This window comes from Phyllobates terribilis, unplaced genomic scaffold (genome assembly GCF_046119375.1).
Source record: "Phyllobates terribilis strain yellow unplaced genomic scaffold, ASM4611937v1 Scaffold_12__6_contigs__length_324123572, whole genome shotgun sequence".
Lineage (NCBI taxonomy): Eukaryota > Metazoa > Chordata > Amphibia > Anura > Dendrobatidae > Phyllobates > Phyllobates terribilis.
Window position 1 is genome coordinate 175,793,234 of NW_027362772.1, and position 22,687 is coordinate 175,815,920.

Sequence of the window (22,687 nt, forward strand, 5' to 3'; positions counted from 1 at the left end):
GCATCAAAACTATGAATTAACACATGTGGAATTATATACTTAACAAAAAAGTGTGAAACAAATGAAAATATGTCTTATATTTTAGGTTCTTCAAAGTAGCCACCTTTTGCTTTGATGACTACTGTAGCGTCGGCGTCCCTGCCTCCTGCTAGGCAGGGACGCTGTTCCCCTCACCTCTCCGCTCCGTGCCCGGTGTCTTCCTCCCGCTCTGCTGGCAGCGCGCGCTGCTTCCCGGCCACTGTGCTTAGGGCGCGCGCACGCTCCCCTCTCTTAAAGGGGCCGCGCGCGCCGTCCTAAGGAGTCCCCGGCCAATGGCCGGAGGACCTCACCATATATAAGGCACCTCCTCCAAAATGGAGGTGCCCGAGCAATGTTGTTGCATAGCCTATTACTCTGCTTCAGCCCTCAGGTCCCGTTACCAGATACCTGCCAGTTACCTGCCAGTTACCTGCCAGATTCCTGCTTGATGCCTGCCTGATACTTGTCTACCTGCTTCCATTTCTGCGGTCCGACAGTCTGCCTACCAGCCCTGCCAGTCTGTCTATGGATCTGTCTGCCCGCTCACCTGGGAGCGCTCACCTGCTACCTGCCTGTTAGCCTACCTGGAGGCTCTGCCGTCACGTGTCGTGACCATCTGCCTGTCCAGAGACTCTTGCCCGCTCACCTGGGAGCGTCCACCTGCTACCTGCCTGCTAGCCTACCTGGAGGCTTTGCCGTCACTTGCTGTGATCACCTGCCTGTCCAGAGACTCTTGCTCGCTCACCTGTGAGCGTCCACCTGCCACCTGCCTGCTAGCCTACCTGGAGGCTCAGCCGTCACTTGCTGTGACCACCTGCCCGTCCAGAGACTCTTGCCCGCTCACCTGGGAGCATCCACCTGCTACCTGCCTGCTAGCCTACCTGGAGGCTTAGCCGTCACTTGCCGTGACCACCCGCCTGTCAAGAGACTGTCCCCGTCACTTGCCGTGACCTCCTGCCCTTCTACCCAGAGACTGTCCCCGTCACTTGCCGTGATCTCCTGCCCTTCTACCCAGAGACTATCCCCGTCACTAGCCGTGACTACCTGCCCACCTACCCTGGGAGCCACCCGTTTCCTTACAAGGACTGCCCCTTTGCATAGTTGCTCAGAGGTTCCACCTCCCAGACCCGTTACAACTACTTTGCACACTCTTGGCATTCTCTTGATGAGCTTCAAGAGGTAGTCACCGGAAATGGTCTTCCAGCAATCTTGAAGGAGTTCCCAGAGATGCTTAGCACTTGTTGGCCCTTTTGCCTTTACTCTGCGGTCCAGCTCACCCCAAACCATCTCGATTGGGTTCAGGTCTGGTAACTGTGGAGGCCAGGTCATCTGGCATAGAACCCCATCACTCTCCTTCTTGGTCAAATAGTCCTTACACAGCCTGGAGGTGTGTTTGGGGTCATTGTTCTGTTGAAAAATAAATGATGGTCCAACTAAACGCAAACCGGATGGAATAGCATGCCGCTGCAAGATGCTGTGGTAGCCATGCTGGTTCAGTATGCCTTCAATTTTGAATAAATCCCCAACAGTGTCACCAGCAAAGCACCCCCACACCATCACACCTCCTCCTCTATGCTTCACGGTGGGAACCAGGCATGTAGAGTCCATCCATTCACCTTTTCTGCGTCGCACAAAGACATTGTGGTTGGAACCAAAGATCTCAAATTTGGACTCATCAGACCAAAGCACAGATTTCTACTGGTCTAATGTCCATTCCTTGTGTTCTTTAGCCCAAACAAGTCTCTTCTGCTTGTTGCCTGTCCTTAGCAGTGGTTTCCTAGCAGTTATTTTACCATGAAGGCCTGCTGCACAAAGTCTCCTCTTAACAGTTGTTGAAGAGATGTGTCTGCTGCTAGAATTCTGTGTGGCATTGACCTGGTCTCTAATCTGAGCTGCTGTTAACTTGCGATTTCTGAGGCTGGTGACTCGGATAAACTTATCCTCAGAAGCAGAGGTGACTCTTGGTCTTCCTTTCCTGGGGCAGTCCTCATGTGAGCCAGTTTCTTTGTATGGTTTTTGCAACTGCACTTGGGGACACTTTCAAAGTTTGCCCAATTTTTCGGACTGACTGACCTTCATTTCTTAAAGTAATGATGGCCACTCGTTTTTCTTTACTTAGCTGCTTTTTTCTTGCCATAATACAAATTCTAACAGTCTATTCAGTAGGACTATCAGCTGTGTATCCACCTGACTTCTGAACAACACAACTGATGGTCCCAACCCCATTTATAAGGCAAGAAATCCCACTTATTAAATCTGACAGGGCACAGCTGTGAAGTGAAAACCATTTCCGGTGACTACCTCTTGAAGCTCATCAAGAGAATGCCAAGAGTGTGCAAAGCAGTCATCAAAGCAAAAGGTGGCTACTTTGAAGAACCTAGAATATAAGACATATTTTCAGTTGTTTCACACATTTTGGTAAGTATATAATTTCACATGTGTTAATTCATAGTTTTGATGCCTTCAGTGTGAATGTACAATTTTCAAAGTCATGAAAATACAGAAAAATCTTTAAATGAGAAGGTGTGTCCAAACTTTTGGTCTGTACTGTATATATATTGTGGAATACCTATACTAACTATAAACAAGCAAATCTCTCCCTAACTCAACAGCACCTCTCCCTATTTTGCCTGATTCCGGGGTACAATGTGACGAGCATAGCTGCGCCCGGTCTTATATAGACCGGATAACGCTGTGCGGCCAGAGAATCACTGCAATGCCCACAACCAATATGACTATGGCATTACAATGCGTGGCAGGCAATACCTGTGTCGCACCCCCAGGGCAATGGGGTACTCGGAGTCCGGGCTGATAGATGCTGGGGGAAAGGGGGATCTGTCACAGTGGCTGGCCCGGTCCGTGGTCCAGGGTGGTCAACTAAAAGGGGGGAAAGTTTATATGGGGTTTATAGTTCGATCGTGACGCCACCTGTGGTTTCTGGTAATTTGTACCAGTGATGCTGCAGACCTCTGAGGCAGTTGATAAGGCAGCTGGGATGGAACGGCTCCCCACAGGTGGAGCGGGTATCAGGGCAGGGTAGAGTGGGCCTCAGGGCAGGGTAGAGTTTGATGGTGGGTGGTGATGCTGGGACCTGTAGTGCAGGCGGAATGGCTCAGCAGGAGTAACTGACAGAGACAGGGGATTCGCTTCAATACCTTTACTGTTGCGGATGTCAGGTACGGTCCAGGGTACTCAGTAGGATGGGTGCACTTCAGGACTTCTCCCCAGTGAGCGGGTATAAGGCCTCCTGGTCTGTGTCTGCCTCTCTGTATGCTCCTGGCCAGCCTGCAACTGGGCATTGCTTATGTGTCGTGCTGTTCCTTCACCTGTCGCTTGGTAGTGGTACATTCTGCTGGCAAACACTATCCCTGGTCGAGGGGGCCTTCGTGGTTCCTGGTCCTGTAATGGGTCTAGCTTCAGGTCTGCCAGGGACTTGTAGTCCTCCTGGAATGCCGGTGGTCCCTACTGGGTATAAAGGACCCTGTAGGCGCGGACCCAGTGTCCGGTTTGTATCTTCGGGGTGAGCCTATGATGCTCCTCTGCCCCCTAAACTTCTCTCTCCTCTCCTCCTTGCCGTCGGCCACACTGGGGGCCCTCAGAACTCAGCAGCAGACGTGCTGCGTCTTCGCTGCTCTCAGCATCAGCACGCTCTCAGACTCTGACTCTGTCTGACTGACTCTCTCTTCTGACTGACTGCCTGGCTCCACCCTCCATATATATATATCCCTAATGGGCTCCCTCTGGTGGTATGAGGTGGAAGGGTGGAGGTGTTTGTATGTAATGAGGGCCTCTTGTGGAGAAGTCCGTCCATGCACCCTGGGTCCTGTGGTACCTGTGAACAGCAGGGTGCCACTTTCCCCCCTAGCACAATTCAGTACTCCTGGACTGAAGCATTTTACAAAGCAGGTTAACAACAATAACAAAAATAACAATAATAAAGTTACAGTATGTCCCGTAACCAGGTGTCCATTTCATGTAACAAGAGTAACATGAGGGACCCGCCTGAAAACCCTCAACGTAGGCCCTGGGCGTGGCTACAGGGCATAAGTGATCCAGGTGCTGGACCACGTCTTCGGCCACGCCAAACGGGTTTTTGTTCTGTGGTCTTATAAGGGGGCACTTTTGATGAGTGCAACTATTTACAAGGACAGTTTTTGGCTGCTCACAGTCCTCAGCCTACAAGTCTTTGTACCCTGACGGGTAACTAAATGCACACATATTATTGACAGCTTATACAATAAATAATAGGCAATACCCAACTGGGTAACTATTTAGATGGTAGACACTTCATGCTTATTTCCTAAACCGGGCAGGGATTTGTTCTTGTGTGCTGCGTGTGGACCTTCGTAGCACTGGGGTGTCACTAGTGTCTGTGCGTACCCTTTCTGTTAATCTACGTGCTGGTAGATTATAGAACTGCCTTAATCTCTCTATGGGACTGGCAAGTACACTGTCCACTGGGCCTTCAGGCTCCGTCTCAACGGGTAATCCTCCTCTTACTGTGGACTCTTTCTGTTCCTGAGCAGGTTCTTCTAGGGCGCTCACAGGTTCTTCTTGTGGCTGATAGAAGTGTATAACGGGTATAATCACTGCTCCATCAAGTTGAGGCCAGTCCGCAGGGAAATCTCCTAGAACTGTGTGAAGCACGTCTTCCTTGGGTTCTTCCGGTGCTATAGGAGGTACTTCTTCTTCCGTTGTCTTCAGTCGACCTGGGCACACTTTCAGATGGTCTCTTGAGACTCTTGCAGTTGTTTTTCCTCCATCTTTGCTAATCAGGCAAGTTTTACTGTTGTCAAATTTGGAGTTCAGCACAGTGTAGGGCTCTCTTTCCCACTGGTCATCGAGCTTGTGACTTCTTCTCTTCCGCTTTAGTACTATCTCTCCAGGTGCCAAGGGTTCTGCTGGTGCATGTTTATTGTACTGCTCTTCCTGTCTTTCCCTTACTCTGCTCAGACTGTCTTCGACACAGGCCTGTACTCTCCTGTACTGCTCTTGCCGATTTGTATCCCAGTCTTCAGTGGACATATCTGCTTCTGGTTCTACCACTCCGAGTTCCAGGTCCATGGGCAATTTCCCAGGTCTTGCTCTCATGAGGTACGCTGGGGTACAATTTGTAGAACTCATAGGTATGTGATTGTACAGATCTACCAGGTCAGGTAGTTTGTCTGGCCACTGATTTCTTTCTTCCAAGGGTAAGGTTTTCAGCAGGTCTATGATGATGTTGTTCATTTTCTCACACAAACCATTGGTCTAAGGGTGGTATGACATAGTCTGGATCTTTTTGCATCCGTACAGGTGGCAGAATTCTTTAAACAGATCGGCTTCAAAGGCTGGGCCTTGATCCATCAGCACTTTGTCCGGGTATCCATGGGGGCTGCAGAAGTATGCTTGGAACGTTCTTGCTGCAGTTTCTGCTGTCAGATCCTTGACAGGGGCTACCACCAGGAACCGGGAATAATGATCCACCATGGTCAGTGCATAGGAATAGCCTGACCTGCTGGGTGACAGCTTGACGTGATCCATAGCGACAATTTCCGGGGGCTGGGTGGTTTTGATGGATTGCAAGGGTGCTTTCTGGCTGCCGTAGTCTTTCCTTCTGAGGCTACAGGGCCCACAATTCCGGCACCACATCTCTATGGAACTCCGCATTCCAACCCAATAGAACCGATCCTTCAGCAGGGTTTCCAGCTTCTTCCAGCTAAAGTGACCTGCTTGATCGTGATAGGCCTCTAACACCATCTGGATATCCGTCCTGAGTACAACAATCTGCCACACCATTTCATGGGTCTTGGGGTTGACATATCTTCTGAGATGAACAGCCGGCTTCTTTCATTCCACAATTGCTTGGCTTGTGGAGGAGCATCCTTCTCCAGGTGAGAATCTTCCTGGGTGATCAGTCTTTTGATAAGGCTGACAACCGGGTCACTGTCCTGGGTCTCCTTCCAACTGTGGTGGGGTAGAGGATTCAGCATCCTTCCCTGACGTCTTCTGGTGACGGGTTGCTCATGGACCACTCCGCTTCGGTGGAAAGCAGGTACTTCAACTTCCTCTAAATCATCCACTTCATCCTTGGTGTCTTCCTGGTGAGGCATCCTTGACAGGGCATCAGCATTGGTGTTCTTGTGACCTGCCCGGTACTTGATGGTGAATTGATAATTTGACAGTCTGGCCACCCAATGCTGTTCCATGGCTCCCAACCTGGCTGTCTCCAGGTGTGTCAAGGGATTGTTGTCAGTAAAGGCTGAGAATTTTGTTGAGGCTAGGTAATGCTTGAACCTTTCAATGATAGCCCAGACCAAGGCCAGGAACTCCAGCTTGAAGGAACTGTAGTTCTCCGGGTTCCTCTCGGTAGGGAGTAGATTCCTGCTGACATACGCAATTACCTTCTCTCTTCCATTTTGCTTCTGGGACAACACAGCTCCCAGTCCCTCGCTGCTGGCGTCGGTGTACAGCAGGAAAGGCTGGCTGTAGTCAGGGTAAGCCAGGATTTCTTCACCAGTCAGGATTTCCTTCATTACCGCAAAGGATTCAGCCTGTTCTTTGCCCCACTGGAATGGGGGACTCTTTCCTCTTTTGGACTGTCCTACCAGGAGCTCTTGTAGAGGTGCTAGCTTTTTGGTATAGTCCTTTATGAACCTCCTGTAGTACCCGACCAGTCCCAGGAATTGCCGTACTTCTTTGATGCTTCTCGGCTCAGGCCACTTCTGGATGGCAGTGACCTTCTCCGGGTCTGTTGCTACTCCCTCCGAGCTGACTACGTGCCCCAGGTACTGAACCTTCTGCTTGAGCAAGTGGAATTTAGAAGGCTTTAGTTTCATCCCATACCGGGACAATGCTTCAAATACCTCCTCCAGGTGCTTCAGATGGTCTTCATACGTCCTCGAGTACATGATAACGTCATCCAGGTACAGCAGCACAGTCTCGAAGTTCCGATGTCCCAAGCAACACTCCATCAGCCTCTGGAACGTTGCGGGTGCATTGCAGAGTCCAAACGGCATACTGTTGTACTCGCACAGTCCCATCGGGGTGGTGAAGGCCGTCTTCTCCCGGTCTTCCTCAGCAACAGAGACTTGCCAGTACCCACTAGTGAGATCCAGCGTAGAGAAGTAATTGGCAGGTTTTAGTGCAGCCAGGGATTCCTCTATACGGGGCAAAGGGTATGCATCTTTATGTGTTATGCGATTAATCTCTCTATAATCTACACACATCCTCATGCTACCGTCCATTTTCCTGACCAGGACCAGGGGAGCAGCCCAAGGGCTACAGCTATCCCTTACTACCCCTGTCTTTTTCATGTCACGCAACATTTCCTTGGCTTTCTGATAATGTGCTGGTGGTATGGGTCGATAACGCTCCTTAATGGGTGGATGGTTACCGGTGGGTATGTGGTGTTGTACCCCTTTAACCCTTCCAAAGTCAAGTGGGTGTTTACTAAACACTTGTTCATATTCCTGAACCACTCTGCAAACACCGTGTTTCTGATGGACAGGAGTGGCGTCAGTTCCAACATGGAGCTGTTGACACCAATCCTCCAGCTGAGCTTCGGAGTCGTTGTCCTCCTCTGCATCTGGTGGGGTCAAGGATTCTACTGTGTGTATGGCATCATCATTCACAGTATACAATCTAGCAACAGTGGCATACCTTGGCAATTTGACTTCCTCCTCCCCACAATTAAGGAGTCATATGGGCACCCTCCCATTGCGTATGTCAGCTACCCCTCTAGCAGTTAAGAGTGTAGGTCTGTGCTCTGAGCTAATGGGCTCCACTACTGCCTGGTAGTTCTGTCCCTTGAGACCTATTGCTGCCCTACCCCAAATCAGCATCACACTCATTGGGGGAATCACAATGGGTATCGGGTCTGTCACCCGTACATTACCAATCTCACCACCTGTTAGCTTTACCTGTTGCTGGTACAGGAGGGCTCGAATCTCTCTCTGGAGCACCTTCCTCTGCCCTGGTTTGGCAGTGTCAGCAATCTGTTGGAGCAAAAACAACACTTCTGCCAAACAGTTACCAACAATATTTGTACCAAGTATCATATACAAGTCTGTATCACTTGGGTTAGATTCTATGACAATTAGTCCTTGGTCCTTTTGTTCCACTCTCCCCACCTTCACTGTCACATCCTTAATCCCTACTAGGTTAAGAGGAAGGCCGTTAGAGGCATAGACAGAGAGGTTCGGGGCTGGTGGGTGGAGTTCATCTATGGGCCAGTAACTTTTGTAAAGGACATCAGGTATTATGGTTACCTGTGAGCCGGTGTCCAGTAACACAGGTGTTGCTATGCCGTCCAGCATGACGGACAGGAAAGGCCTTCCTTCTACGAACCGGTGGTACCAGCTTGATGGGCCTGGGTGATTTACTCCTGGGTGTCGGCCCTCGGCCCCAGGGTTTGCCCGTTTAAAGGACAGTTCCGAGCGGTGTGGCCTACCTTGTGGCAGCGGTAGCAGATGAAGTCTCCTGGAGGGCGACGTTGGTCGTTGGTCCTCCCACGGGGTGGCGTTGTCCTCCTACGGGGTGGTGTCGTCCTCCTTCTTGTCCTCATCCAGAGGACATCCTCAGGACTGTCGGCGAGTAGGATCCTTCCTTCCGGCTCGGGCACCGCCTGTAGCTGCAGGGTGCTCAGGACAGTGGCCAGGGTTTTACTCAGCTGACACACTTCAGAGCGCAGGATGTCCAGCTCGCTAGGGGGCACTGTTTGCATCTTTGTTTCAGCTGTCAATGAAGGAGCAGTGGGTGCTACGGGCACTGGGGTGGCCCCACCCTAGTAACGCTGGATAGCAGTATCTGTTGGTTCCAGGGGCTGCAGACCCTTAATAGCCAGGTCCTTCAGGGCATCAAAGGTGGCATTTGGATGATCTAAGGCCCACCACCGTACGGTTCTGCTTTCCTCCTGGGACCTCAATCCCCGGATGAATTGTTCTGTCAGCATTTTAAACTCATCTTGTATTCTGGCTGGACTAACCTGTTTCAGGGCCCGCAGGGCTTCCTGTAAGCGCCAGGCATAGTCCCGGATACTGTCCTCAGGTTTCTTGGTACAGTGGTAGAACCTCATCCGGAGATCTGTCTCAGTGCGGCTTTCAAAAACAGTTTGCAGTCTCTTAAAGATAATGGATACTGATTCCTGGTCTGCGGCTGGCCAGGTTTCAACTTCCTGCTCTGTGGCACCAGTCAATTGTCCCAGCACCATGGTGGCTCTCTGTTTACCAGTCATTGAGTACATATCCAGTACACCACATATTTTCCTTTTGAAACCAGACAGGGTGTCTGGTTTGCCGTCATACTGGGGAAGCCATTTTGCTCCCGGGATATACGGCAGGGCCATGGGTATCAACGGAGTCACGACCCCTGCTGGTGGGGCGGCCACTCCGGCTTGAGCAGCGCCGGGCACAAGTTGAGCATCAGGAGCATTATCCGGTTCTCTGGCGTCTCGCAGGTCGTCGGCCATGGTTGCGCCCCCCTAGTAAACCGTAGCCTACCTCATGTTTCGTTAATCGGGTAGGCCGCAGCTCAACAGATGACGGTCTACTTCCAGGACCTGATGCTTCCTGGTGCTGCCTCAGAGCGCGAGGCGGGGCTTGAGCTTCGCGCGCTTCCAGAAGTCACGCCTCTCTGATTCCCGCGGTTACGCCCCTCTTCTTCCCGCGCGGCGACGCGGTAATGGCAGCGATGTTCACCACAGTAAAAACACAGTTCACATACAGCACACAGTACCCGTGGGCAACGGGCACACAATCCTGTTCGTTGCAACGGGCACGAAATCCTGTTTGTGACGCCAGGAGTTGTCGCGCTCCCAGGGCAATGGGGTACTCGGAGTCCAGGCCGATAGATGCTGGGGGAAAGGGGGAGCGGGCCTCAGGGCAGGGTAGAGTTTGATGGTGGGTGGTGATGCTGGGACCTGTAGTGCAGGCGGAATGACTCAGCAGGAGTAACTGACAGAGACAGGGGATTCGCTTCAATACCTTTACTGGTGCGGATGTCAGGTACGGTCCAGGGTACTCAGTAGGATGGGTGCACTTCAGGACTTCTCCCCAGTGAGCGGGTATAAGGCCTCCTGGTCTGTGTCTGCCTCTCTGTATGCTCCTGGCCAGCCTGCAACTGGCCTAGCTTATGTGTCGTGCTGTTCCTTCACCTGTCGCTTGGTAGTGGAACCTTCTGCTGGCAACCACTATCCCTGGTCGCCGGGGCCCTCATGGTTCCTGGTCCTGTAATGGGTCTAGCTTCAGGTCTGCCAGGGACTTGTAGTCCTCCTGGAATGCCGGTGGTCCCTACTGGGTATAAAGAACCTGTAGGCACAGACCCGGTGTCCGGTTTGTATCTACGGGGTAAGTCTATGACGCTCCTCTGCCCCCTAAACTCCTCTCTCCTCTCCTCCTTGCCGTCGGCCACACTCGGGGCCCTCAGAACTCAGCAGCAGACGTGGTGCGTCTTCGCTGCTCTCAGCGTCAGCACGGTCTCACACTCTCTGACTCTGTCTGACTGACTCTCTCTTCTGACTGACTGCCTGGCTCCACCCTCCATATATATATCCCTAACGGGCTCCCTTTGGTGGTTTGAGGTGGAAGGGCGGAGGTGTTTGTGTGACACCCCAGGGGTCTGGTTGCCACAGTGATAGAGATATTACGTCTGAGAGCAGGTGGGAGGTCCTTTGGTCAGGGATCCTGTGCATGCCACACCTCCTGCCCAGTCTTGGGAGGGGAAGGACTTCCCCTATATAAACCCGGGGCTGAGGCAGGGTTAGTGAGAAAGAAGACAGAACAAGAGTAGAGAAGAGAAGCAGCATAGCAAGAAACATCAGGAGCTCTGTGGGGAGCAGTGTTACAACGAGTCAGGGGCTGGCAGCTGCAGAGCTCGCCCTGACTGAGAAGATTTCTTACCGGACCCGGAGTCCGAGGCTGTGGGGACTAACTCCTACCCAGCAGCAGAAACCGTCCGGCAGAGGATTTCAGGTCCTCTGGCCCAGAAGCCCGAAGGCACGGTCACACGCGTGGGACCAGCACCGCCATCGTGGAGCGGAAGCCATTAGAAGGCCCCGAGTCACCGGCCATACGGGTGAGCACCACACGGTACACTCAGGGATGTGGGCTACCTATTCCCGCCTCTAGCAAGGTAGCCAGAAGAGTACAGTTAGTTGGGAAGGCCTACAACTCCGCCTGGCCAGGGGAGATCCCATCTGCTCAAGGACTGACCAGGCCCCTATCACTAGCAAGTACTCCGGGAGGGTCTATCTTTGTCACCAGTAAAGACCCTGAACTACACCGCACCGTCTCTGAGTGGTTCCTGCTACCCCCATCATCCACGTCGGCTGCCCTGAGGCCATACCCCTCCCGTTGGGGGTTATACCATCCACGCTGCACCATCCTTCCACCGGCCTCAGCGGTCTGCCCTGCAGCGGCAGCTCCATAGCTGCATTCAACGGGTGGCGTAGTCATCAACCATCTACTGCTAGTACTCTGCCACTTAGTTTGACACCCTGGGCACGGACCGGGTCGCCGCCACTCGGAGACTACAACCCCCGTCCGATCCGGCTCCGGGTATCCCCTGAAACACGGCCCAGGGGGCGCGTCAACTTTGGCGTAGTCGGCAGGATTTCGTGCCCGCAACCACCGGGTACTGCGTGCCTGAAAAGCAAAGACTGTTCAAACTTACCAGTGGTGAAGATTCCCGCTATCCGTGGAGGTTTCCCGCCATCCGGCGCCATCTTCGACCTTCTTCCCGCCATCCGTGGAGTTTTCCCGCCATTGGACGCCATCTTGAGGACGCCGCGCGGGAAGAAGAGGGGCGTGGACTCCGAAAGCGCGCGAGAACTGAAGCCCCGCCTCACGTCCGGACGTTGCGTAAGGTCCTGGAAGGAGCCCTGCAGACGCCGACGTCACCGGAGCGCGACGGAAGGTCCTCAACCCTGACGATCCACTGCGGAGCCGCGGCCTACGGAACAGGATCATCGCAAGGTAGGCCACGGTCCACTAGGGGGGAGGAAGATGTCGGATACGGAGGAGAGCTTCACTGCCTCAACCCCCGCCAGCGCCACCGCTGCTGCAGTTATGCCCTTCACCATGCCCTATATCCCGGGAGCAGCTTGGCTACCCCAGTACTCAGGGGAGTCACATACCCTGCATGACTTTAGAGAAAAACTGGATAGCCTCTTCCAGGTGTACCCCCTCACAGAAGAGCAAAAAGTGAGCATCCTGGTGGCCCAACTAACCGGGGCAGCCAAAAGGGAAGTAAAATCCTGGCCACCTGGGAGGAAGACTGTCGCAGGGATACTAACCCGGCTGAAGGACACCTTTGATACCCGCACCTCAGCCGAGATTAAGCTTAGATTCTACGGGTGCAAGCAGCGAGCGCATGAGAGTATAAGGGACTATGCACTAAACCTACAAGAGGCCCTGAGGGCCATAAAGCAGACCGACCCTGATGGGGTGGGAAACGAGGACAGGCTGTTGACTGAACAATTTATAGAGGGTTTATATTGCAATGCCCACCGAACCCAGTTGCGGGCAATGGCCTTACAGGATCCCCATCTGGACTTTGCACAGTTCAAGGACAGAGCCATCCGGGTGCTCCGAGAACCGGCACCGGGTGGCGTTGTGACCCACAGGCGCCCAGCTATCACTTACCACCAGGAGGCGGCGCCCTTGTCGGCAGGGCCTGTGGGAGCTGATGCGCAGGCTTTGGACAATGACCCAGCTCCAGACCTACACCATCAGGTCCAAGAGCTAGTTAAGAGCGTTGCTGCGCTAACCCGAACTGTGCAGTCTTTACAGGTTTCCACTCCAGGGAAGATCCAGCTGGCATCCGGACCAGAGGACATCCCGTGGCGTCGACCAAGGAGGACCCCACCGGCCAGAGGAAGACCCAGTGACCGATACAGCGAGGACGGACGACCCATCTGCCGCCGCTGCAATCAACCCGGACATATGGAAAGGTACTGTTCTTTAAACGGGCACAACCTGGGGTAGAGGGCCAACCCCCAGGAAAAAGATCACCAGGCCCATCGAACTGGCGCGACAGATATGTGGGAGGACGTCCAGTCTTGCCTGTGGTACTGGATGGCATTCCCATGAGTGCCCTACTGGACACCGGGTCACAGGTCACCACCATCCCGTACGTGCTCTTTAAGCAGTACTGGAATGACTCGGATATTACCCGCTACCCTGACGACGACTTGAGTATCATCGCCAGCAATGGCCAGCCCGTGCCACAGATCGGATTTAAAGAGGTGACCATCAAAATCGGTAGAGTCGAACTGGCAGCACAGGGACTGATCATTGTAGATATTGACAAACATGAGAGTCACCCAAAAATAACTCTAGGAACTAATGTAATTGAAAATTGTCTTGCAGAGGTGATTTTCCTTTTACAGCAGGTTGCCAAGAACGCCAGCTCCGGCGAGCAGCGGGTGCTCCAGAAAGAGATCCGGGCACTGATGCGACGGCAACAGATGGAACTCTCCGGCGGTGAGATTGGTAGCGTAAGAATGTGTGACCCTTTTCCTATTGCCATGCCCCCAAAAAGTGAAATGATGATTTGGTGCCGGGCAGCTATTGGTCTGAGGGGTAGAGATTACCAGGCAATGGTAGAACCAGTTTACTCAGACAGTAGGCCCACCATCTTGACAGCACGGGGGGTGGTTAATGTACGCCATGGGAGGGTGCCCGTTCGCATAATCAATATCGGGGAGAGGGAAGTGTACCTGCCCCGGTATGCCACGCTAGCCAAATTATATACCATCAACCAAAACTCTATACAGTCTGTGGAACCCTTGCCTCCATCTCACCCGGAGGAAGGTAACGGCTCTAAGAAAGTAATGGAGGATTGGTGTCAGCAACTACACTTGGGAACTGACTCCACTCCCTCCCACCAGAAACAGGGAGTCTACCGGGTGGTTCAAGAGTATGAGAGAGTGTTTAGTAAACACCCGTTAGACTTCGGGCGAGTCAAGGGGGTAGAACACCGCATCCCCACGGGAGATCATCCTCCCATAAAAGAGAGGTATCGACCCGTACCCCCTGCACATTACCAACACGCCAAGGGGATGCTTAGAGACATGAAGGAGGCTGGGGTAATCCGGGATAGCTGTAGCCCCTGGGCAGCCCCACTAGTTTTAGTCAAAAAGAAAGACAACACCATGAGGATGTGTGTAGATTACCGGGAAATCAACCGTATCACACACAAGGATGCGTACCCCTTGCCAAGGATAGAGGAGTCATTGGCTGCTTTAAGATCTGCTAACTTCTTCTCTACCTTGGATCTCACTAGCGGGTACTGGTAGGTTCCTGTAGCAGAGGCGGACCGGGAGAAGACCGCATTCACCACCCCGATGGGACTTAGCGAGTTCACCTGCATGCCGTTCGGACTCTGCAACGCACCAGGAACCTTCCAACGCCTAATGGAGTGTTGTCTGGGCCACAGAAACTTCGAGACGGTCCTGTTGTACCTGGACGATGTCATCGTATATTCCAAGACATATGAGGACCACCTGAAACACCTGGCGGAAGTGTTCGAGGCTCTGGCGAGTTACGGCCTAAAGGTGAAACCCTCCAAGTGTCACCTCCTGAAACCAAAGGTGCAGTACCTGGGACACGTGGTGAGCGCTGACGGAGTGGCTCCCGACCCTGATAAGATCACCGCAATTAAGGAATGGCCAAGCCCCTCCAGCGTAAAAGAAGTGCGGCAGTTCCTCGGGTTGGTAGGCTACTACCGAAGGTTTATTCCCGGTTTCACCAAAAAGGCAGCACCTATGCAGGACCTCCTGATAGGCCAGTCCCGGAAGGCCAAGAACCAGAAGCCGCCCTTCAAATGGGAGGAGCTGGAAGAAGAGTCCTTCCGCCAGCTGAAGATGGCCCTCACGGGGGACGAAATCCTGGCGTACCCGGATTATAGCCAGCCCTTTATCCTCTACACCGACGCCAGTAACATCGGGCTAGGAGCCGTACTGTCCCAGATCCAGCAGGGGAAGGAACGAGTAATCGCCTACGCCAGCCGAAAACTGCGACCCACCGAAAGGAACCCCGAGAATTACAGCTCATTTAAGCTAGAGTTCCTGGCCGTAGTATGGGCAGTCACTGAGCGCTTTAAGCATTACCTCGCTTCTTCCCGGTTCACCGTGTACACGGATAACAACCCGTTGACACACCTGGACACGGCAAGACTCGGTGCCCTGGAGCAGAGGTGGATGGCCCGTCTGTCCAACTACGAGTTCACAATCAAATACCGGGCCGGACGCTCCAATACCAACGCGGACGCCCTGTCCAGGATGCCCAACTTGCCGGACGAAGGAGAAGATCCGGAGGGACTGGAGGAAGTTGAACTCCCTGCGTTCCACCGTCATGGGACTATCCAGTATTCCCACCGGGTAAGGAGTAAGCAGGCTGCTACGTTGAACCCCTTACCTCACTACAACTGGGCGGAAACGCAAGACAGCGACCCTGCCGTCCGACTGGTGAAGGAGATGCTGACTCGCCCGGAGGCTTGCCTTGAACCAGACGCTCCGGAGGAAGCCAAACAACTATGGGCAGAGAAGAGTCGACTGTTCCTTTACAAGGGGAAGTTGTGCCGCAGAATGGTTAACTCCCGGACGCATGAACTACTCTGGCAAGTAGTGGTGCCACGAAGAGACGCAGCCATGGTGATGGAGGAATACCACGACGGAGCTGGACACTTCGAGTGGAAGAAGCTGGAGTTCCTGCTGCGCGAGCGATTCCACTGGGTAGGCATGAGGGGAACCATTGAGAAGTGGTGCAGAGACTGTGGCCCGTGCAACCTGAGAAGGAAGGACCGTGCCAGCCAGAAGACTCCCCTGCAGTCCATCGTCACCCGGCAGCCGTTGGAACTGGTAGCCTTGGATCATGTAAAACTGACCCCAAGCAGAAGTGGCTACGTCTACGCGTTAACCATCGTGGATCATTACTCCCGATTCTTGGTTGTCGTCCCCGTCAAGGACTTAACGGCTCAAACAGCAGCTAGAGCCTTCCAGCAGCACTTCTGCCATCCACACGGGTACCCGGACCAAGTGCTGACGGACCAGGGACCTGCCTTTGAAGCGGAGGTCTTCCAGGAATTCTGCAATCTGTATGGCTGCCGGAAGATAAGGACGACACCCTACCATCCGCAAACTAATGGACTTTGTGAGAAAATGAACCAGGTGGTAATGGATCTTCTAAAAACGTTGCCCCTGGAAGAACGCAGTCTGTGGCCTGAGAAGTTGCCCGATCTGGTGGACCTATACAACCACATCCCGGTAGGTTCCACCAACTGTACCCCGGCTTACCTAATGAGGGCAAGACCTGGTAAGTTACCTGTTGACCTGGAAATGGGAGTCCTGACACCCGAGGACACTTCACCAGAAGCAGACTGGGACACAGAGAGGCAGCAGCAGTACCGGAGAGTACAGGAGAGCGTGGAGCGAAGTCTCTGTCAGGCTAGGGAAAGACAAGAGAAAACTTACAACCAGTATGCTCCCGCTGTTCCCCTGGTACCCGGAGAGCAGGTCTTGAAGAGGAAGAGACGGCTCCACAAGTTGGACGACCAGTGGGAGAAGGACCCGTACACCGTACTGCCCTCAAGCCACGAAAACCCGAAGGTCTGTACCATCAGTAAAGACGGAGGGGAAACCACAGCCATTGTATCCCGGGACCACCTGAAGAAGTGTCCCGAACAACTGAGGAACCCTGAAGAGGAACAAGAAGACCATCGACCCGTAGAGGAAAGGGAAGATATGGTTAGTACCGTGCTCGGGGACTTCCCTCGGTCTTGGACTCAAGTCAGTGGTGCAGTTGTGGTACCCGTACTCACCTTCCTCCAACCAGCATCCCAAGCACCTACGGAGCAACAGGTAGAGCTGGAAGAACAGCCGGTCCAGGAGGCAGAAGACTCCACACAAGCAGAACAGGAGGATCAACCGTCTGCTTATAGTGAGCCTGCCGTACCCCTAGTGAGACAAAGAGCCGGTAGACAGCTGCCCAGTTTACCCTTGACAGCTCCTACACCCTGTAGTTCAGGGCCAGACAGTCAGCTCCGTAGGTCCACTAGGGCCACTAGAGGCCAGCTACCCGCACGTTGGAGGATCTAAATGTTTAAGCTATCTTATAATGTTTACTTGTTTATAGTTGCTTGTGTATAATTTTGTGTTTCTTGTTATTTTTAGGAGTCCTTGGTGGATTTACCGGGAATCCTTATACATAGTTGGAGCGTAACCCAGGATGGACTAAAGACTGTTAAGGACTCGGGGCAGGACAGGCCCCTACCTGGTTACGTCTCCCTGTTTTGGTGAAATGGACACCTTGCTTTTCAAAACTGCACCCGGTTGCGGACACGCCGTAACCATCTTATGTGTTTTTCTTATTGTATTGTTATTGTTATACCTTGTTATGTTTTTCTAAAAAAAATATGTTTAGTCCCGGAGTACTAAATTTCACTAGGGGGGAATGTGACACCCCAGGGGTCTGGTTGCCACAGTGATAGAGATATTACGTCTGAGAGCAGGTGGGAGGTCCTTTGGTCAGGGATCCTGTGCATGCCACACCTCCTGCCCAGTCTTGGGAGGGGAAGGACTTCCCCTATATAAACCCGGGGCTGAGGCAGGGTTAGTGAGAAAGAAGACAGAACAAGAGTAGAGAAGAGAAGCAGCATAGCAAGAAACATCAGGAGCTCTGTGGGGAGCAGTGTTACAACGAGTCAGGGGCTGGCAGCTGCAGAGCTCGCCCTGACTGAGAAGATTTCTTACCGGACCCGGAGTCCGAGGCTGTGGGGACTAACTCCTACCCAGCAGCAGAAACCGTCCGGCAGAGGATTTCAGGTCCTCTGGCCCAGAAGCCCGAAGGCACGGTCACACGCGTGGGACCAGCACCGCCATCGTGGAGCGGAAGCCATTAGAAGGCCCCGAGTCACCAGCCATACGGGTGAGCACCACACGGTACACTCAGGGACGTGGGCTACTTATTCCCGCCTCTAGCAAGGTAGCCAGAAGAGTACAGTTAGTTGGTAAGGCCTACAACTCCGCCTGGCCAGGGGAGATCCCATCTGCTCAAGGACTGACCAGGCCCCTATCACTAGCAAGTACTCCGGGAGGGTCTATCTTTGTCACCAGTAAAGACCCTGAACTACACCGCACCGTCTCTGAGTGGTTCCTGCTACCCCCATCATCCACGTCGGCTGCCCTGAGGCCATACCCCTCCCGTTGGGGGTTATACCATCCACGCTGCACCATCCTTCCACCGGCCTCAGCGGTCTGCCCTGCAGCGGCAGCTCCATAGCTGCATTCAACGGGTGGCGTAGTCATCAACCATCTACTGCTAGTACTCTGCCACTTAGTTTGACACCCTGGGCACGGACCGGGTCGCCGCCACTCGGAGACTACAACCCCCGTCCGATCCGGCTCCGGGTATCCCCTGAAACACGGCCCAGGGGGCGCGTCATTTGTATGTAATGAGGGCCTCTTGTGGAGAAGTCCGTCCATGCACCCTGGGTCCTGTGGTACCTGTGAACAGCAGGGTGCCACACCTGCATGTTCACTGGCTCTCTAAAGGGCGCCAAACATGAAGGGAGGGGACCCGAGTTCCCACCCGAGCAACCCGGAAATACTTGCCGAGTGACGAGCTTGTCGAGAACCGTGATGCTCGGGCGAATACCGAGCAGTGGCGAGCACGTTTGCTCATCACTAATTAAAATGAATCTATCAGCAAGATTTTACTATGTAAGCTGAGAGCACCATGATATAGGGACAGAGACCCTGATACCAGTTATGTTTCATTTACTTGGCTGAGTGTTGCTGTTTCAATAAAATTAACTCATTCAGCACCTTGCAATTTTCCATTTTGGCACTTTCATTTTTTGCTCTCCTTCCCAGAGCCATAACTTTATTTTTCCATTGGCCATGTGAGAGCTTGTTTTTTGTGGGACGAGTTGTTCTTTTAATCCATAACATTGATTTTACCATGTATTGTACTGGAAAACATTTAAAAAAAAATCCAAGTGCGTTGAGATTTCAAAAAAATTGCAAATCCACAGTTTTTTTAGTTTTTTATTTACCATGTTCACTAAATGCTAAAACTGACCTGCCAATATGATTCTCCAGGTCATTACGAGCCTTTAAGGCTCCTACAACATGACATGTGTTTGATACTATTTGACTATATGTGCTAGCTAAGATATCCAGGTAATGCATGTACATACTACAGGAGGCAGTTTACGTTTCAGAATATTTTCCAGGTGTCCACGCTCTTAGCTTCAATTGTGTGGTTTTATTTTAATATTTATATGTTATTCTTCTTATTTTTATATTTGAAAAAAATGATTTCTTCTGGTTAATTTCTGGCTTGCATTTTTCTATTATTATATGCAAAAATAGTTTAACTGATTTTCCCAGATTTGATTTTATTTGGCTATGAGGAGACAACATAACATAATACATAACTATACTGTAAGTCACCTTTAAATTTCCTTGAATAATTTGTGATGTGCTGTGCATCCTTTATGTGACCACTGCAGCCTATCAGTGACTTCCGCAGTCATATCACAGCTTAGGCTATTGATTGGCTGCAAAAGTGACATAAATGATGTATGGCATTGACATGCAACCATCTGGAGGACTGGTGGAAACCACTGAAATCGCAAGGGCTTTACAAGGTAGCCATTGTTATTTATCATGTTACGCCATTGTCTGCTGCTGCAAAAATGTCATAAAATCTTCTGTAAAAGCCATAGACGCGCACATGAAAATGAGTGAGTTGAATTCAAAATTCTCATTCACTGAAATTGCTCATGAAAGCCAGAAATTTGTGGCACATTGCACATTATCGATTTTAACCACCAAAAGGCAACACAAAGGATTCATATTCAGATGAAACTGTTTTACTGTCACATAAGTAAGACATAGTAGGTTTTATGTACAATGTAGAGTCAGGCCATTCAATGTATAATGGATGAACCAAACTCGCTGTAATCCTCGGATGTGATCCACATCTCCTTAAAAGATTCTAATCTGGTCAGGATTGATCCTCCAATCCACGGAGCAAATTTACTATCACTCCAGGCAAAAACTTTAATATGAACAGTCTCTGGTGCCAGGGTTCTAATTTTGTTGTAAAGTCTATCCTCAAGGCCTGGGAAAAGGGTAGATGCACCAGACAACAAGATGTTTTTGAAAAGTGACATCCATAAATGCTTTCAATGATCATTTTGTGCACACCTAGAGCATCCATTGATAGATGGAGAAAATAGGATCTCTGGCGTAAGAAACCTCTGGCGACCAATGGTAACGACCTTCCCATCTGGAAGTATGTATTTCTCTAAACCTTCTGCAGAACACTTTTCCCCTTCCTCCTTTGAATCTAAAGCCAGAGAGCAAAGTTTCTCCTTTATTTCTCTAGCAATGTCTTTCTCTGCGCTGCTAACAAAGGAATGTCCGGTCTCCATAAGAAGCCTCATTAAATGATCTGTGATGTCCCGACCAGCGAAGTTAAGACGATTTCCTTCATGGGGCAGTGGAGTACCTTCAAATATGGGAAATGTAGAGGTGACACCATCTCCAATGTCCACGACTAAGCCTGTTGTGCGACCACTGGCATAGAGAGACAGAGTAGCTTGTAATGCCACATACATGGCAGGGACATTAAAGCTTTCAAACATCACTTCTGCCATGATCTCACGGTTGCTTCTTGGATTGAACGGAGCTTCAGATAGCAAGACGGGGCTTTCATTAGATTGAATTTGAAGCTCACAGTCATACACATGCTTCCAGATCCTCTCCATGTCCGGCCAAGATTTCACAATGCCGTGCTCTATGGGATATGTCAATGCCAAGATTCCTCTTAAGGATTGAGCTTCTTCACCAACATAGTAAGCTTTTCTGTTGGCTTCCAGCATGCTGTATCCGGTTATAACACGACCAATCATTGAGCTGATGACTGATCTTGGTACAGTATCACCAGATAGTCCATCTTTACATATACCGGATCCATTGTCAAAAATGACGACTGGAGCATCTAGATAATTAGACATTTTTATGTCTAGGCCAGATCTTCACTGAGAGATGAGCACTTTCTGGTGTGGAATATGCAGAAACAATCAGTGATGTCACAATATTCTAAGTGTATTTAAATGATAGTAAACCTAAAATTATTATATTGCTACTCTGCATTCAAATAAGGGGCTCCAAAGCCCTGGCCAACTGGCAGATCCGCCTCTGATCTTTTGCAAACTGCAACACTCAGCCTATCCTGACTGCTGCTGGAAATTTAAAGGTTGGAGAACTGTTGGAGAGGAATGCTCCTTTACCAAAGACAGTGGTAAATATTCAGTGATTCAGTTCAGTGATTCAGTTTGTCGCTCATCCACCTCTCAAGCTTAAAGAGTAACCGCCGTTTTAAGTGTTATTTCATAAATCAATATTACACATGAATTAAGCAACTTTATAATTTATCTTATGAGATAAATCTACTTCTTTCTCCTCCTGCACTGATCATTCACTCTCACTTCATGGGTAAAAGTTATAAAATCTATATTCAGTGATGACAGATTTCTCCATTACTGAGATTGAATTTTTTAAAGCACCAACTGTCGTTTCATTTGGAGGGACGATGAGGAGTGAGGAGCTATAGGCAGATCCACATGATCTACTTGCAAGTTCTCCTGAAACAACAGTTACTGTTCCACATAGAACTTTATGAACACCAACTATCATCTTCTATCTCAGGAATGGGAAAATCAGTTTTTATTAAAGATAGATTTTACCCGTAAATTGAGAATTTTGAGAATGAAAGATAAGTCTAGTGGGATGCAGAAGCAGATTTCTCTGATATGATAAATAACAACGTTTCTTATTTTCATGTGTACTATTGATTTATGAAAAAAAAAACATTAAAACAAAGGTTACTCTTTAAGGCTTAGATCAGACAAAGCGGAAATGTCAAGCGGCCACGACCTTATTTTTTTAATAGACTGTTAAAGGGAACCTGTTATGTCTCCAAATGCTATTAACTTGCAGATATGGGGATAAAATGCAGGTTAACAGAGTTCTAAAGCTATGCAGCCGCCATACTGAGAGTCCCACTGCCAGAAGGAAATGAACTTTAATCCTCCTGACAGCCTCCTCCTTTCTGTCTTAGAGGTGTGGCCATTGTGGCTTGAGCAACCACCCAGTACATAGTGAGTGGTGGCGGTAACCTGGCCACGGCACTGACTGACAGCCAGCTAGCACTATTTTCCTCCTGGTAGCTGGGCTGTCAGTGCAGCAGCTGCACAGCTTTAGAATGCAGATTAACCAAATATCAGCAGGTTACAGGTTCCCTTTAAACAGTTACTTGATTTTGCACAAAAAGAACTGGCTCAACTGCAAAATCTCATGGTAATTACAGTTAAATTTATGGGTAGCATAGCTGATCAGCAATATCTAGTGATAATTATCAAAGAAGAACCCACTTTCACCCATTACACAGAGCTCTTTCAGTTGACCCAATCAGCTCAGCTCTAGCAACTGTCAGTATCAGAGTCACAAAGTCACAGTCACAAACAGTGAGGGCACAATCAGACGGCTGTATAAATTGAACAGTTATCAGAATGCAGTGCACGGACTGTCAGGCCGCTCTCTCGACCTGGACGTGACTTCTGCATAGAAATACATGAAGCGGTCAAGCTTGGATCAGGGGAGCCGTCAGCCAGTCCGTGC

The 22,687-nt window shown here is 50.9% G+C and overlaps 1 pseudogene; it reads right to left on the reverse strand.

The window, feature by feature from the left end:
• Positions 1-19,929: 19,929 nt before the first annotated feature.
• LOC141173182 (actin, cytoplasmic 1 pseudogene) lies at positions 19,930-21,021 on the reverse strand (annotated as a pseudogene).
• Positions 21,022-22,687: the final 1,666 nt, after the last annotated feature.